This window comes from Larimichthys crocea, chromosome X, assembly GCF_000972845.2.
Source record: "Larimichthys crocea isolate SSNF chromosome X, L_crocea_2.0, whole genome shotgun sequence".
NCBI lineage: Eukaryota > Metazoa > Chordata > Actinopteri > Sciaenidae > Larimichthys > Larimichthys crocea.
The window spans coordinates 3,458,669-3,472,783 of NC_040020.1; the positions used below are offsets into that span (position 1 = coordinate 3,458,669).

A 14,115-nucleotide genomic window follows, 5' to 3' on the forward strand; every position below is an offset into this window, starting at 1 on the left:
ATGAGGCGATCAGGTGATCCGTGCTTTGTGTGTACATGTATTTGTGCGTGTACGTGTGTGTGGGGGTAATCGCAGTTTGATCTTTTGGGGTTTTATTTATCAAACCTTCGAGATACAGTAAGTAAAATAATGTTTACAGCTCAAACTAGCCAACAATGAGGCCGTTCTTGTGTATTGAGTGGTCTACTTTTGATTTCTTCATTTATTTTGAACTATTAAACACATTAAACATCACATTCCACATTATATCTACTGCATAGTTTGAAAGAACTGCATCCGAACCAGTTTGTCCCTTGCTACTGAAAGCACATTGTGTGATTGTACAACTTGTTCCCATTTGTTTTCAGTTGCACTGTATGCAGGATTAACAAATGAATACAAGTGCCATATTATAAAATCAAGAAACAAGCACAACATCTTACTGTAGGGGTTTTTTCTTTCACAAGCTTCTGCATGGCTGCTGTTACATCAGCAGCTGAAAAGGCACCAGAGCATTAATGGGCCTACAGGGGGCTGAGTTGGTGGAAAGAGCCAGATAGATCAATCACATGCACATAGCTTCTCACATCCATCCACACCTACAGATAAAGCCATGCGGTTGGATTGCTCCTTCGTCATGGCCGTAAGTCCCCTTTATGTCACTCCCAGGGCAAAGACAATATCACCTTTGGGAAGAATGTCCAGTTGCCATAGCGTCCCACAACAATGCTGTCCACTTACAATACCCAAGCCCTTACCCAAGCCCTAACCTCTGACCCTACTCTCTACAGCCCACGCATCATATTTCCACCCAGGGGCTGCTACACAAATAGTACAGAGAAAAAAGGCCCAGTGGTAGGTTAGACATTTTAGATTACACTACCTGCTGACTGGCTGGTCATAGCTTGACTGTATTCCCTGAGACAAAATGGCGAGATACTGAGTGTTGTATTGATTTCTGCAGTATTGATCTCCCTCTTGTCTGCTATTGGGGGTTGTTTTTCTATAGAGAGCAAAAGAGAAGCAACAAACCACAACTGGGTCTTTCTGCAATGGAATCTTAATGTCATAAAGTAGCCGCTAATTTTTAAACATCTGCCAGATTTTGAGAATTTGCCAATAATAGTACGACAGCTCTGAGAACATTCCTTGTTGATGAAAGAAGAAAAAAGCTGGATTTGCTGGATATGGTTAATTTATCTTTAGCCTCAGACATCCCTGTGGAGTTTGGATAAGAAAGGTTAAACTGCAATACCAGTTACGGGATGTTTATCCAAGTTTAATGTACTGACAAGCTCTGAGGCCTGCAGAATGTATCAAAAGGTCTTTTGACTTAGTGCAAAAGAATGTGGATTCTGAAGAGTTATGTGCTTATCTCTGGAAATAAATAAAAAACAACTGAAGCCAGATCATGAAAAACATGTCAATTATCAATGATTTCCAAACCAGATCCACCCCAAACACATTAAGAATATTGGCTTTCCATCCCATGAAGGCTCTACCTTGTTAAAGAGACTTTGATGCAATTATGGCCTGGGAGCGGTTTATTGGTCATCACTGGAATTGTGTAACATTAGTAATGTTTTTCCGAGTCTGAGATATGGAAACGTCGTCAGCAATTGACGCGTCAGATACACTGTGAATCCCAAATATGACTCGTAGCAGTCTTTCTTCATGAGGCCGTATATTGTTAGCTCGGCTGAGGCGTAATTATGGAGTGAGAATGATAAGGCTCTGTTTGAGTGGCACGCGGCCGGTGGGAGTGTTGCTGGCCCTGTGAGCATGTATCGATGTCAGGGTTTACCTCAGGGGTGAGACAGCGAGGGCAGCGACTCAAAAGCTTCCTCCACGTGAGCACACTCACATGGCCGCTCTGTTTACAAACACTATCCTGGCATTCCGCACAGAGAGAGGAAAGTGAGATGTTACGTAATCACCCCAAAGCGAATAGCATCTCTTCCCGCCACTCACCGGGCCGCCCTCTCCTTCGCTTGGACAATCTTCTTGAATGGCGGTTCCGTTACCAGAAGTTAAGAATAAAAAAAGAAATTAAGAGCCACAGCTGCAACAGTGTCTGTGTTCGAGAACGTGGCGAGACTGAGAGGAGGCTTTTTCTTATGTTGATGCCACGCTGATAGCGCATAGCTCCTGCTCAGGTGACAGCCTTAATAGTTCCAGGTCAGGAGTTTAAACTGGATGTTTCTGTCAAGTCAGACGATGCTATAAACTCTCTTTATAGAGCCTGCTTTGGGCCCTGATAACAATTTTCAAATATTTGCAAGGTTTCATGCAAACACACATGCACAGACACTGGTAAAGGCAAACCACAATGGTGCTTTCCACTGTGGTGCAAAGTTGTCTATAAATGATTTATTTGTTGAGAAAAGTTGGTTGAATCTCTACTGACTCTAGAAGTATAAATGAAAATGAGATAAAGCTGGGGGTCTAGAAAGGGCAAGAAGTTTATTGTTGGTGTTTCCAAGATGCCTCCTTACCAGCCAAGATGCTGCTTTTCAAACATAGGCGTAACAATGTGTGGAGACATAGCAAACCAGTACACAGGCTGTCAATATGCCTTACAAATCTTGAAAAGAGCCCTAACCCCATGCTAGGATCTTACCCTTAGTAAGACTCTTGGGTCAAAATGTATAGCAGTCAGTCAGTTCCAGTTAAATCAAGTCTTTGACAATGAGCAGGCTTTGTCACAGGTCTAATCCTTGAAGAAAAGATGAGTCTCATATATCACATCTAAATGCATTTTCTGTTCAAACTGGTTAATTCAGATCAATATGTGAAAAAGGAATTACAAGATACAAATCTCACGATAGCACAGTCTCAATGGGGTCCATGATCTAAACAAACTGCTTCTGATGGCTATTTGCCCTCTTCTAAAATGGCTGTCAGATATGGACCGTTTTGCTGCGAGGAGCTGTCATTGAAAAGGTTAGGCCCCATGGCCCCCTGTTGTCTACACAAGGAGCACAAAGACAGACAGCTGGTCCTGAATGTCATTTAGAAGCGTAACCCTACCAAAGGCTTTGAATGACATCACTAACTACTTCTGAGGGCTTCGAGTGGCTCAGGCTCAATATTAGGTTTCCTAAGTGGAATGTACGAGTGCAGCAGCTGGTGTCTTTTCCAAGATGGACTGCTCGATGACAATCAGACTGGTTTGCGCCCATATATGTATTTATATTCGGAAAAGTTACTGATTTCAGGGTTTGAATGGATAGAGATCCCTGTATGGGATAATATGCAGCATTCAAGCAATCTCAAGTCCCGTGAGACTCAGCTAAGCCAGATTCCCTACCAAAGTATCAATCTTACCACTGTGGTAGGTACAAACACAGTTTGTGTGCAGTCAAACTCTACATGACAAACCATGACTGATGATTCCTTGGAGCTCTGCCATATTTGAATTACATATTTTGTCCTTTGCGAACACGAAAACAAAACACAGACTGCGTTCAGGAGCTCATTAAATGTCGTTTAAAATCTCTCTACTTTCTGATGAATTGCTGAGGTGTCAGAGATAAGTTGAAGGGTTTATAAATCCTTACACTGAAGCCATGAATCAAAATATTCCTCACTCTAAAGGATTTGTGATTTCCATTCAGTGAACGAGTCACGTGCCTTCCACTCATTGGAGGGAAAGAGGGCGCTTAGCAACAGTGGCTTAGGTCAGGCTGCTTAGAAACCAATGAGGGAAGGAGTATTACTACATTCCCTTTCCAGATAATAAAAGAGCACATATCAAATATTTCGTCTTCAAAGTTATTCTGGGCACTACTACAGTACAGTTTTGGCTTCATATTTCATGAAAAGAAGAAGAAAGGAAACTAGATGAACAAACCTGCCTTGCTTTTGGTTCAGAATAAACCATTATCTGTGGATCAGTCTTCCATGAAACTGAAATCTGCCAAGGTATTTAGTCTATTTAGAATTCCTCCACTGCCATGTTGTGTGCCATGTTTTAATTTCCCTTCTATCATAATGATTCCCCTTACTCTGTTTACCATTCACCTCCGCTTCCTGTTTAATTGGAAGCTGGTTTGGATTTGGATCATGCAAACAGAAAGGAAATATTTGCTAAATAAATGTGCCTGTGAGCTTATCTCATGCCAAGACTTGCAGGCTGGAGGGTGAATTAAAGAAACATGGGAATCAGCGTTTGTTCATCACTTGGCTTTTTCCTGTTTCGTACCAGATTGTCGTGGATGGGAAAATGAATGAGGAGGGAAAAGGTCAACATAAGGTGTTATTTCTCTTGCTATTTGAACAAAGAGTGACTACAATATCTTTCTTTCAGGTTTTGTAGCTGTACAGACTTCTAAAAGGTGTTGATTCAAAGTGCAAATGTAAGCTTCTGAATATATGGTACTATTGATTTACTGGCAGGACCAATGGGTAAAGCACATGTGCACACCACGGCAAAGCAGCCTATTCTGCAGTCAGCCGTGCTTGGGTAATGTTTAGACCAGATGGGCTTTGGAGCGCTCATAAGATGGTCGCCATGGCTACCGTGCACTCTGAAAGAAATTAACTTTGCTGTGCGCACAGTTCATCAAGTTAGTCAGATATATTGACTGATGCATAGACAAAGGGGTTTGGAGAGAGAGAGACAAGGCAGCTTGGAAGGAAAAGTGCAGCATTGTGAGCGGTCGGGGGCAGGTTAGAGGGTTTGTATGCTCAGAAGCCCATTTCTTAATTAGAGTCTCCATGTGATGCAGCTTGAAGGCAGAGGGAAAAGGTTTAGACTCTCTGTGTAAGCTTTGCACATGGTCTTCCTACCTAGGCAGGGTTTCGTTTAAGGTTATGCTGATTAAACAGGAAAAATCCAAGACTAACAGGTTTATGCAGTCAGATCTGGGCTAATGTTCAACTGCTGTCTACTATCAGGATTGACCTCGTCTGTGAAACTTTATCTACACTAGCATGTGGGTAAATGGCTCTGAGCAAAGGCAATGTTTCACAGAAATGGGTCTTATATTTGGATGGCTTATGGTTAGTAAGATTTGATCTATGGCACTGTGGATTGTTAGAAAAAACTGTTGGGCGGTTTCAATTCATTATCATACATGTTACAAATACAAAATGGCACAAAGAAATATATAACTGTATAGTCTTTCAACAAGCAGAGTTAAGCAGAACAACACTAAGCAACTCAACAGACTCAAGTAGACAAAGTGTACCAGTAGCATGCCAACCTGTTTTGCATGCCAGAGTTTGCAGTAGTCCCATAATACCTGCTAAACAAGTTGTATCAGTACTGTAAAGGCAGGGTAGTTATTCACAGCAAACTTATGTGAAAGTGTTGTCATACCTCACATCTGCCGTTTATTTGACTGAAAACTCCTTCATATTCAGTGACTCATCAGGTATACGACATTCAAGACCACAAATCTTGTGATGTGATATTCTGAAGGATTTGTCCATTAGTCTAAAGGTGTCATATCCACAACATGAACCGTGTCATGGAAAAACTGTCAACAACTCAACCAAAGCAGCCTCGCCCCTGAAAAACAGGCTCAACAAAACTAAATGCGTCAAACAACAAATCATGGACTCCTGTATGAACCTGAAGAGAACTTTGCAGCTTTTTATGTGTAAATATATTTTACATGCCTTATCCACAGGTTCCTGAGCTCCACAAAGACAAACCTCACTGTACTTTGTATCCTAGAATCAACACTATGAATCACTCAACGATCCTGGATTATTGTTGACATTCCCCTAATTATGGCTATGTGCACTAGGACATGGATTATTACGATGGTACCGGTTAATCTCTCCCTCTGGTTATATTTTCACCAGCCAGGTCTACCAGTTAACCAAAATAGGATCTGCACACAATGCATTATTCCATTTTTAACTTTCAGCTTGACTTTCCAGCTGGATAATTTTAGGTTGTTTTCAGCTAGTCATGTAAGTAGCAATTCATGTGTCATATTGACAGGAAAAGGTGCACAGCCCACGCTGGAACCCTAGACCTCTATTAGTCAGCTATCCGTATCTTAGCAATCACCAGTTTACCAGCTAGAATTCTGTATACTTGGCTGCTCTAATCAAAAAGGGAAACAATGGATTGATATTGTCTTTAAGATTGTGTATAGGCTCACATTACATACTAAAAATCATACTCTAGAGAGGCTTTAGATTTCCCAACGGGCTGAATACTGAATACTTAACAGATATCTGCATAATGGATGCAAAATCTGCAAAGAAAGGACCCGATTTCAGTATAATCAGAGTAGTATTGACCAATTCAATGTGTTAAATAGTCCATGTGGAGAGCAAAAGAGACATTGGCTGAACTACAATCCTGGATCTGATCAGCTATTATCTGATGATGATTTCACTTTTAAAAAATGTATTTAGTCAAAACAATGCAGGTATAGACGATGTCCTTCGGATTTTACTCCATTGTCATGTCGCAATCCTGAGTGCCACGCAGAAGAAGTAGTCTTGACCCATTTTACGGATATCTGCCGGCAGCCCCAAAACATTAGCCATTGCTCCAAGAGGCTAAATCATCATCTGCAATAATGATGGGTTCCAACAGTTGATAACTGTAAAAAATGATGCAAATGTAATCATGTTACGAGCCGCTGCAAATTTAATCCTTATTCCCAAAGCTTCACTCACACTGATACTAATGAGACTTCTGTACATTTCCACTTTCTTTGGCCCTCTAAATAGTATCTATTAATAGAAAACAAATGAATCCAATTAAATAATGCTGAGTAGTTCAAATTAACCCTCTTAAATAATACCGTCGTTTGTTAACAGATGTCAAAATGCATTAAAAAAATGCAGGAAGTTAGACAAAAAGCTGTGGAAGCACATGGACTGCAGTAGGAATCTCTGCAAGTCAGCCACATCTGTCTTGCATTAGACTTAAAGAACAATGTAGATTGTACAGACTCCTTCTTCTTATGGAGGGGGAGGAGGCTCACTGGGGAAGAAATTACAAACAGAGCGAAGTTCTCTGTATTTCTGCTGTAATCCATTAATCTTGTTTTCAGATTCGAAGAAGAAAATCAAGATAGTGAATAGCATTTGCATGCATATGTCACTGAAAAAAAAACCCTCTTAAAATGAGAGAAAGACCTGTTAGAACATAACCGATGCATCAGACATCAGATATCTAAGGACATTTGCAAGAAATGAAAGAATGAGTAATTTGTTCGTGAGCATTCAGTTTCTCAGTAAGCTCATTCTACCTGCAGAGCTGCCCTGTTTTTGGTCAACCATGAGGGGAACGGAAAGGACAGAAAAGGGAAGAAAAACAGATCTGTTGCTCCAGGGCGTCATGTGATGAGGCCATCATTACATCAGCATGTAGTGATCAGGAAGCAGCACTGCTCTACCTGACACAAAAACTCGACCTGAGGTTGCACAGCGCTAAGTTAGATTGCCTTTCTCGTGCACTAGCCTTTACTGTTATTAATAGAACCAACAGGAGTCACATCAGTTACTCAGAACCTGAAGCTTCTGCATTCCTCATAATAATGTTCACATGTATCTGCATCCCTTCAGATGCCAATATAAAAGACCTTAATCTAAAACAGAAGGAGTAGATGCCCCAAGCATCAGACAGATGGATCCAACAAAACCAAAAGCTTCATATGAACGTTCACACAACCGTTATTTAAAACAGGGATGCACTGTAGTATTTAAGATTATCTTGTAGTGTTCGTAGTAGTAGTTGTTCAACAATCTGAGAAATATTCCTACTGACTGAGATCAATGCCGCTCCATGTTTGTATGGTAAATATGAAACTTCAGCCAGCAGCTGGTTCGCTTAGGTCACTAGCTCTTTAATAATTAACACAATACATCTTATTTATTTAATCTGCACAAAACAAAAGAGTGTAATAATGACAAGTTGTGGTTTTACAGGCAAACTGTTCCTTGTCTGTGGAAATGAGCCTTACAGGACTCGCTTCATATATAAAAAGGTACAGGCATGATTGGTATCAAGCTTAGCATGTAAGCATACAAGCATATTTCCATAAATGTCGAACCATCCCTTTAGAAGGAAATGAAAAAGATTGTTGATCTGATCTGAGGAAATGTCAAGAAGGCGCAGTGCTCTGGCCAGTGCATGTGGTCTACTTTTATCTCGCTTTTTAGTTCAAGATTTCACTTTCATGTTTAATTTGTTTGGGTCTTTTCTCTCTCTGCGCAGGCTGGAATGCTATCACAATGTAAATCCCATGTGGTGTTAAGGTTGCTCATGTGACAGAATAGCAAAAAGATCTAAGGGCTCCGAAGAAAACGTTACAATGATCTGGCTAGCATGTAAATTTGGAGGATTATAAAAATGACTGCAGACACAGGGGCCTTTTGTTTCTTAGCCAGGGTGGAGAATGTCATATGTTCATACTGATGGAAAGAGAGAGGGGGGGGAATGAGCAACCATGTGAGGTGCATTGTACACACTGCATGTGCGTGGCATGTGACATAAATCACAAGTGTGAGTGTCAGTGACATCCAGAACATGAATGAACATCTGTGCCATCATGCCGGACAAGCAATTGACCATCAAGAGCGACACATGCTACTAACACTTTAACTTCACATTGTGCTTTATGACTTGGGTGTGTGCTGACCTTTCAGACTTTACAGTCCAACCCCTTCAACTTTTTCCTCCCCAAAACTCTCTCTCCAGTGGAGTTCATATGTTAGCCATATGTCACGAACTGCCATAATTCAAAATGCCTACACATTTATCTAAAGGAATAATCAAACACCGCCCTAAATCAGGCAGATGTATGTGCATAATGACATTGTTAACAGAGCTGTTGGACCCATATCACATAGGCTGAGAGCGATTAGATGTACAATATAACATTTCGGCAATAAAATGTCTAGAAACATCCAGCCTTATATATTTTCGTTGAGTACATTATCCTAAATGTTTTCAACAATGTTCAAAGTTGCTTTCACTATAAACACAGGATACCTCAAAGAGTGAGGAAGGAAGTCTGCAAACAAGACATTAAAATGCTTTACCCTGTCCCTGAGTAGGATTTCTTCCTGAGTCATGTTACATAGATCTTTTATCAGCAATGGTGGTTGTTTAACTATGAAGAACTCTCTGATCCCACGCTACTTTACAAGATCATTAAAGTACGTCTTTTATTATTGTTTTGATGCGAGATAGCGCTAGTAGAAATTACATAGCGTGCATGTAAGAGGCAGGAGTGCAATAATCATAACGGCAAATAATAAAAAGTTATTTTGTCTTAGACAAAATAATTATCTTAAGGAGATTTTGAACCTTTTTTACATCTTTGTTGTTACAGACAACCGAAATGACGAGTTGTGAAAATGTTGTTAGGGGTCATGAGGTTTGCCGAGCAGTGAGTCCGCCTCTATATTTATGGGAGGGATTTAAAACACTGTAGAATGCAAGTCATCTGACCTAATTACACTGGTAGGGGTTGCTAAGGATGAGGTTTCACTTGCAGCTCTGCTGTGTGCAGTCTGAACTGTCTGACTCCAGTCTGATAGCATATACAGCCATTACAGTATTTCTATATTCTGGCATTGAATATCCATTAGCAGAATTTATGTTGTTATAAACAAGGACTTAGTTTTACAACCATTTCCTTTTCCATATCATGATTTGTCTTCATGTTTGATTGAGTAAGAAGGGAGAGGTAAGTTTAAACGCCTAAAATTTGAAGTTAGGGATTTTACTGGATTTCATGGTTGCTCCAATGAGGCTCATCAACCTTTCTGCTTTAGCTGAGAACCCAAAACTACTAATAAACCTTTTATTTACAGTTGCATATATACTTATTGTGCATTTTAGTCTATGTTTAAAGCGTTACTTCTAACGTTAAACCAATAGAAATACAACAATTTCAAGTAAGCTATGTTGTGTTACTTTCATATGTCAAATGAATTAATTAATATCAAGGCTGGATTACACTTTGCACTATTAGTACATTATCAGTAGTGCAAGTTGGATTTCAAAATTAAAGCAGTGGTAGAAATTATGGTCAATAAAAGAGGCAGCAATGACCAGCAAAGTTGCCAAGAGTGGTGGCAACAGTTTTAGTATTTAGTCAGGTGATATTACATTGAATATTAACACTAATCAGACTTTGTTGTGACTCAGTACATAAGGCATATGGGTTTTATTTTCACTAAGTACTCTGAAAATTTATGGTCTCTGGACTGGCTGCATGCTCCATGTTCTTATCTTTCAAATGGTGAAATGCGAATAGGCCCATTTCAGCAGAGAAAAGGGAAATGCACACTTGAGATTATTCTTAGGACTATTCTGCAAAACAGCGGTGTGGCTTGGCAAGTGTGCGCTTGATTTACAGTGCTGTTCCACATACCCTCCAACCCCACCACCCTCCTCTCCGACTCTCTTAACAGCAGCACTCTTTAGCCTGGCTGCCTTGGTCTCAACCTAAAAGTGCAGAGACCTGAGTTTCCCAGCAGCTGTCGTTAGTGGTGAATGTCACATACGGCTGCCAAGTCACACCAAATAGACCCCATCTACTATGGCAGCTCTCATATTTCAGCAGCTCCCACTGGGAATAACAAAAACACAGTGCGAGTCCAGTGCGTTAAAGTTTGTTACACTTGCATTGTAAAGACAAAAACAGGCAACTGGAGGAAATCAGACTAAATATCCATAATACCTATGATGAATAGCTCAATTTTTATATTCTAGTATGGATACAATATGATAGAAACAACTGTGCTTGGTAAGTTTTATTAAAAACAAGACACTTAATTGTTAAAATAAAGGCTCTGCTGCATGTGTGCATTAACTGCCGCCCTTTAAATAACTCTTGTGCAAACTGTGTCCATTGTTTTACAACACTGATCACACTGTGTCCAAGAGTCCACCCTTGGCCCCCAGGCTTCAAAGCACTAAAGCAACTCAACATCTATAAATGCCAGCAAATACATAGCTACAGAGACAATGACTATGGGCAATAACTGTCTAGATTTCAACAACATCGCTTAGCAGCCGGGGTCATAACTGCACAGAACAGATGATAGACCGGACAGAAGGGAAGTAGATGTTAGCAGATAGAAGTACAGAGGAACCTGAACATGTAATTACAGGGCAGAAGACTGGAGGTGAGGCTGTGGGAGAGAGGGGTGGGGGGAGACCAAACAACAGCATATAGAGACAAAGAGGCTGACTTTTAGAGGGAAAGAAAGCTTTGTTGGGAATCCAGTTCAAGCCAAGTGAAGTTGAGTCATATCATAAGTTGGAACAGAGTGCTCATTTCCCTGGTGGACATTAGCTACTAGAAAGAAAACCAAAATAGATCAAAGCATTATAACTTCCAGAAGGCATCCACACTAAAGCTACTGCAGCGCTGTGCCTCTGGTTTAGTTTAGTGATCTACTTACAGAGCAAAAAATAGATCGCCCTGTGAATCACGTCTAATAAATAATTAAGAGGATATAGCCGATTCTCCAAACGTCTTAAAGCAAGCAGTCAGAACTGGACTTACAACATTGCGTAATTGCTGTGTGTGTTTGTATGTTTGTACGCGTACAGGCGCGCGCACGCTCAGCTGGGATCTCTGGCTTTGTTCTGGGTTTGCAAAGATTTTTTTTTTTTTTTTTTTTTGTTGTCAGTGTGGGTGTATCCAACTGTGACAAGCTGCTTGGCTCCGTTCGGTCCTTTGTAAAGCCTGGAGTGTCCCATAGGACTGGAGCTACACAGAAAGCAGCTTAGCACCAGTGTTCACCTCTTGACTTGAGTTACTGATTTACAGACTGCACCAAGGGCCAGACAAAACAAAGGAGTAGTCACATGAGGTCGGGAAGTGGTATTCACCCGCTTACCTCATTGTTACGTTTTCAGGGATCAGATGCTTTCTATTTGGCAGGGTTCAAAAAGGGAGGGAGCATCAGTCTACTCCATTTTCCTCAAACCAAACTGAGGCAAGTGTCAGGGAACTTAGTGAGTGTAGAGTCTACTGCAAAAAGGTTTTAATTTCCTGTTTAAAGTTGATATTTTTACACATATTTCCTGTATGGTGATCATAGATAGCGCATACTTCCTTGTGGCTGTTAGTACTTTTGTAAACATTTAAGCCAGATTTAGAAAACCAAGGGGAAATCATCATTAAATAAACTCTTGGCAATACAGACATTGTTAATCGCTGTCATTTCTCAGTGTCAATTAGCAACATAGTGATCAAAATTGATAAATTAGGCAGTAACTCTATGCACTATTCTCCCTGATCTGCCACAGATGAAGACATCCAAATGTTGCGGCATTTGAATGAAGATGCCTTCTGGATGCAAAGACTATTTGCCATTCATCAAACGGAGCCGTGCATGTTTCACAACTCCCACATGGCTTTCTCGTACTCATTTGTCAAAATAACACATTTCAATTTTAATAACTTTGACATAATCATAAAGAGGTTCGGTGTCACTTCTGATTACGATGCCGGTAGTGGCGTCCCGCTGTGGCGCTTTACATCCGTCTGTGTCTGACAGCAGCAAAAGGGAGATTAGTTCTACAACTTGTTGCACGAGTAGCTAATAAGACTCTTCATATTCAGGTTCCAGTACAGTCTGTATATCTAATGCATTACCAGCACAATTTCTGTATCCGTGTCCCAGTTCTTATACGACTGTGTGTATTCAATCCGACAACATTAGGGGAAGAAAACATTTGTTCAAGCCAGTAAACAAGCACCAACTAGTCCTGTGTAATTCCTTTAACAGTGCATCTAAACTAGCTTTATTTAAGTGATATTATATGTTAAAAAAACTTTTGTCTTTGTTTTATCTAATCAAATGTCTTTTTTTTGCATGTCTTAAGGGCAGTGCATACTAATAAACATTCCTGGAAATGTTCCAGAAAAGCTTTCATCTGTAGTCAGACTCATTTGGCCAGATGTAAAATTGGCATCTGAAAGTCAACACAAAAATCAAGAAAAAAAGTTTAGAACAAAACTCGTGAGCGTTCTTCTGGTTGACGAAACTCTTCTAAATCCTGCTGGATAATGGACAACAATTCAGCGTTGTCTTAAAAGGCCGACGTTTGTTATGCGAGATGCTCGCTGTTCACTCACACACGAAAAGACACCTCTCTGGCTCTTCTCACTACCAATTGACCTGAGAGCCGTCTTTGTTTTCTGTGTGCTGCTTCCCCTCTTCCACCTGCTAACAGGCAGCTGGCTGCTCTGTTGTGACAACGGTGGGAGCTTCCAGACACTCTTGTAACACAGCTTGGCTCGTTAGTGGGAGATTTAGCACTCTAACTTTGGGGGTCTGGAGAGCTGCTAATGTCCTGGAGGGGTGATTGACAGAGAAAGCGGTGATTATGTGTCCTAGCTCGTTGGCCTGACAGTTTCTCGTGTAGGTTGTCCAGATTGGTCAACTGGGCCACAACTGTGACTTGTGTCTGACGTGACCAGTGACCTGATTATAAATACTGAATCTGAAGGTGTACAGTATCTTATGAAATGGGAAACCTTTAAAAAAAAGTAGTTCAAATTCAAGTTTTTAGTTGGAAGATTTCCTCCAAAATTCATGGTACATCTAGGTGCTCCATTTTCTTTTATATACGTAGCTGAATAGATTTTCTTAAACTAAATCTGTAGATTTCCATGTATTGCAGAGCATTACTGAACCTTACATACACTTATAGTTATTCTTGAGTGAAACAATACACTTGATTAATAGATTATATACATAACATATATATATATATTTTAGATGGATACTGTACAAATACAAACATTATTCAACAGCGGTTATCAGGCTTTTGGATAAAATATGTTGCTCATAGGCGACAGCTCTTCTGCTAGGATCATAAGCAGCTGTAACTGGTTCCAGATGTGACAATCAGGCCCAATGATGGAGCACAATTATGCCAAATGAAACATGCCATAGTACCTCAAATATTTAGCTTTTTTTTTTCCCCTCCCCCGCCCCCCCTCCAAAACATCAGTCAGTGCTCAGAGTGAGTCTATAGTAGGTTTACATTAACATGAGGGCTTTTGTGGGAAACTAAAGCTGGATCCAATTATGTTTTCAAAGGTTGCATAGCATTTTTTTTCTGAACATGACCATAGCAGCCGGCTTTTGTGACCCAAGACTCTACTCAGAGCTCCAAGGACATTATTC

At 40.5% G+C, this 14,115-nt stretch overlaps 1 protein-coding gene across 2 annotated transcripts in view; it reads left to right on the forward strand.

Moving 5' to 3' along the window:
- The window catches only part of tet2 (tet methylcytosine dioxygenase 2), a 30,212-nt gene that overhangs the window by 3,223 nt on the left and 12,874 nt on the right, over positions 1 to 14,115 (forward strand). The window contains exon 1 of one of the 2 annotated variants that reach the window (XM_027282866.1): positions 9,629 to 9,647. The exons of the other annotated variant lie outside the window; for it this stretch is intronic. The gene's annotated coding sequence lies outside the window, so the exon portion shown is untranslated. Of the gene's footprint in view, positions 1 to 9,628; positions 9,648 to 14,115 lie in introns of those variants that run through there. 2 annotated transcript variants of the gene reach the window in all.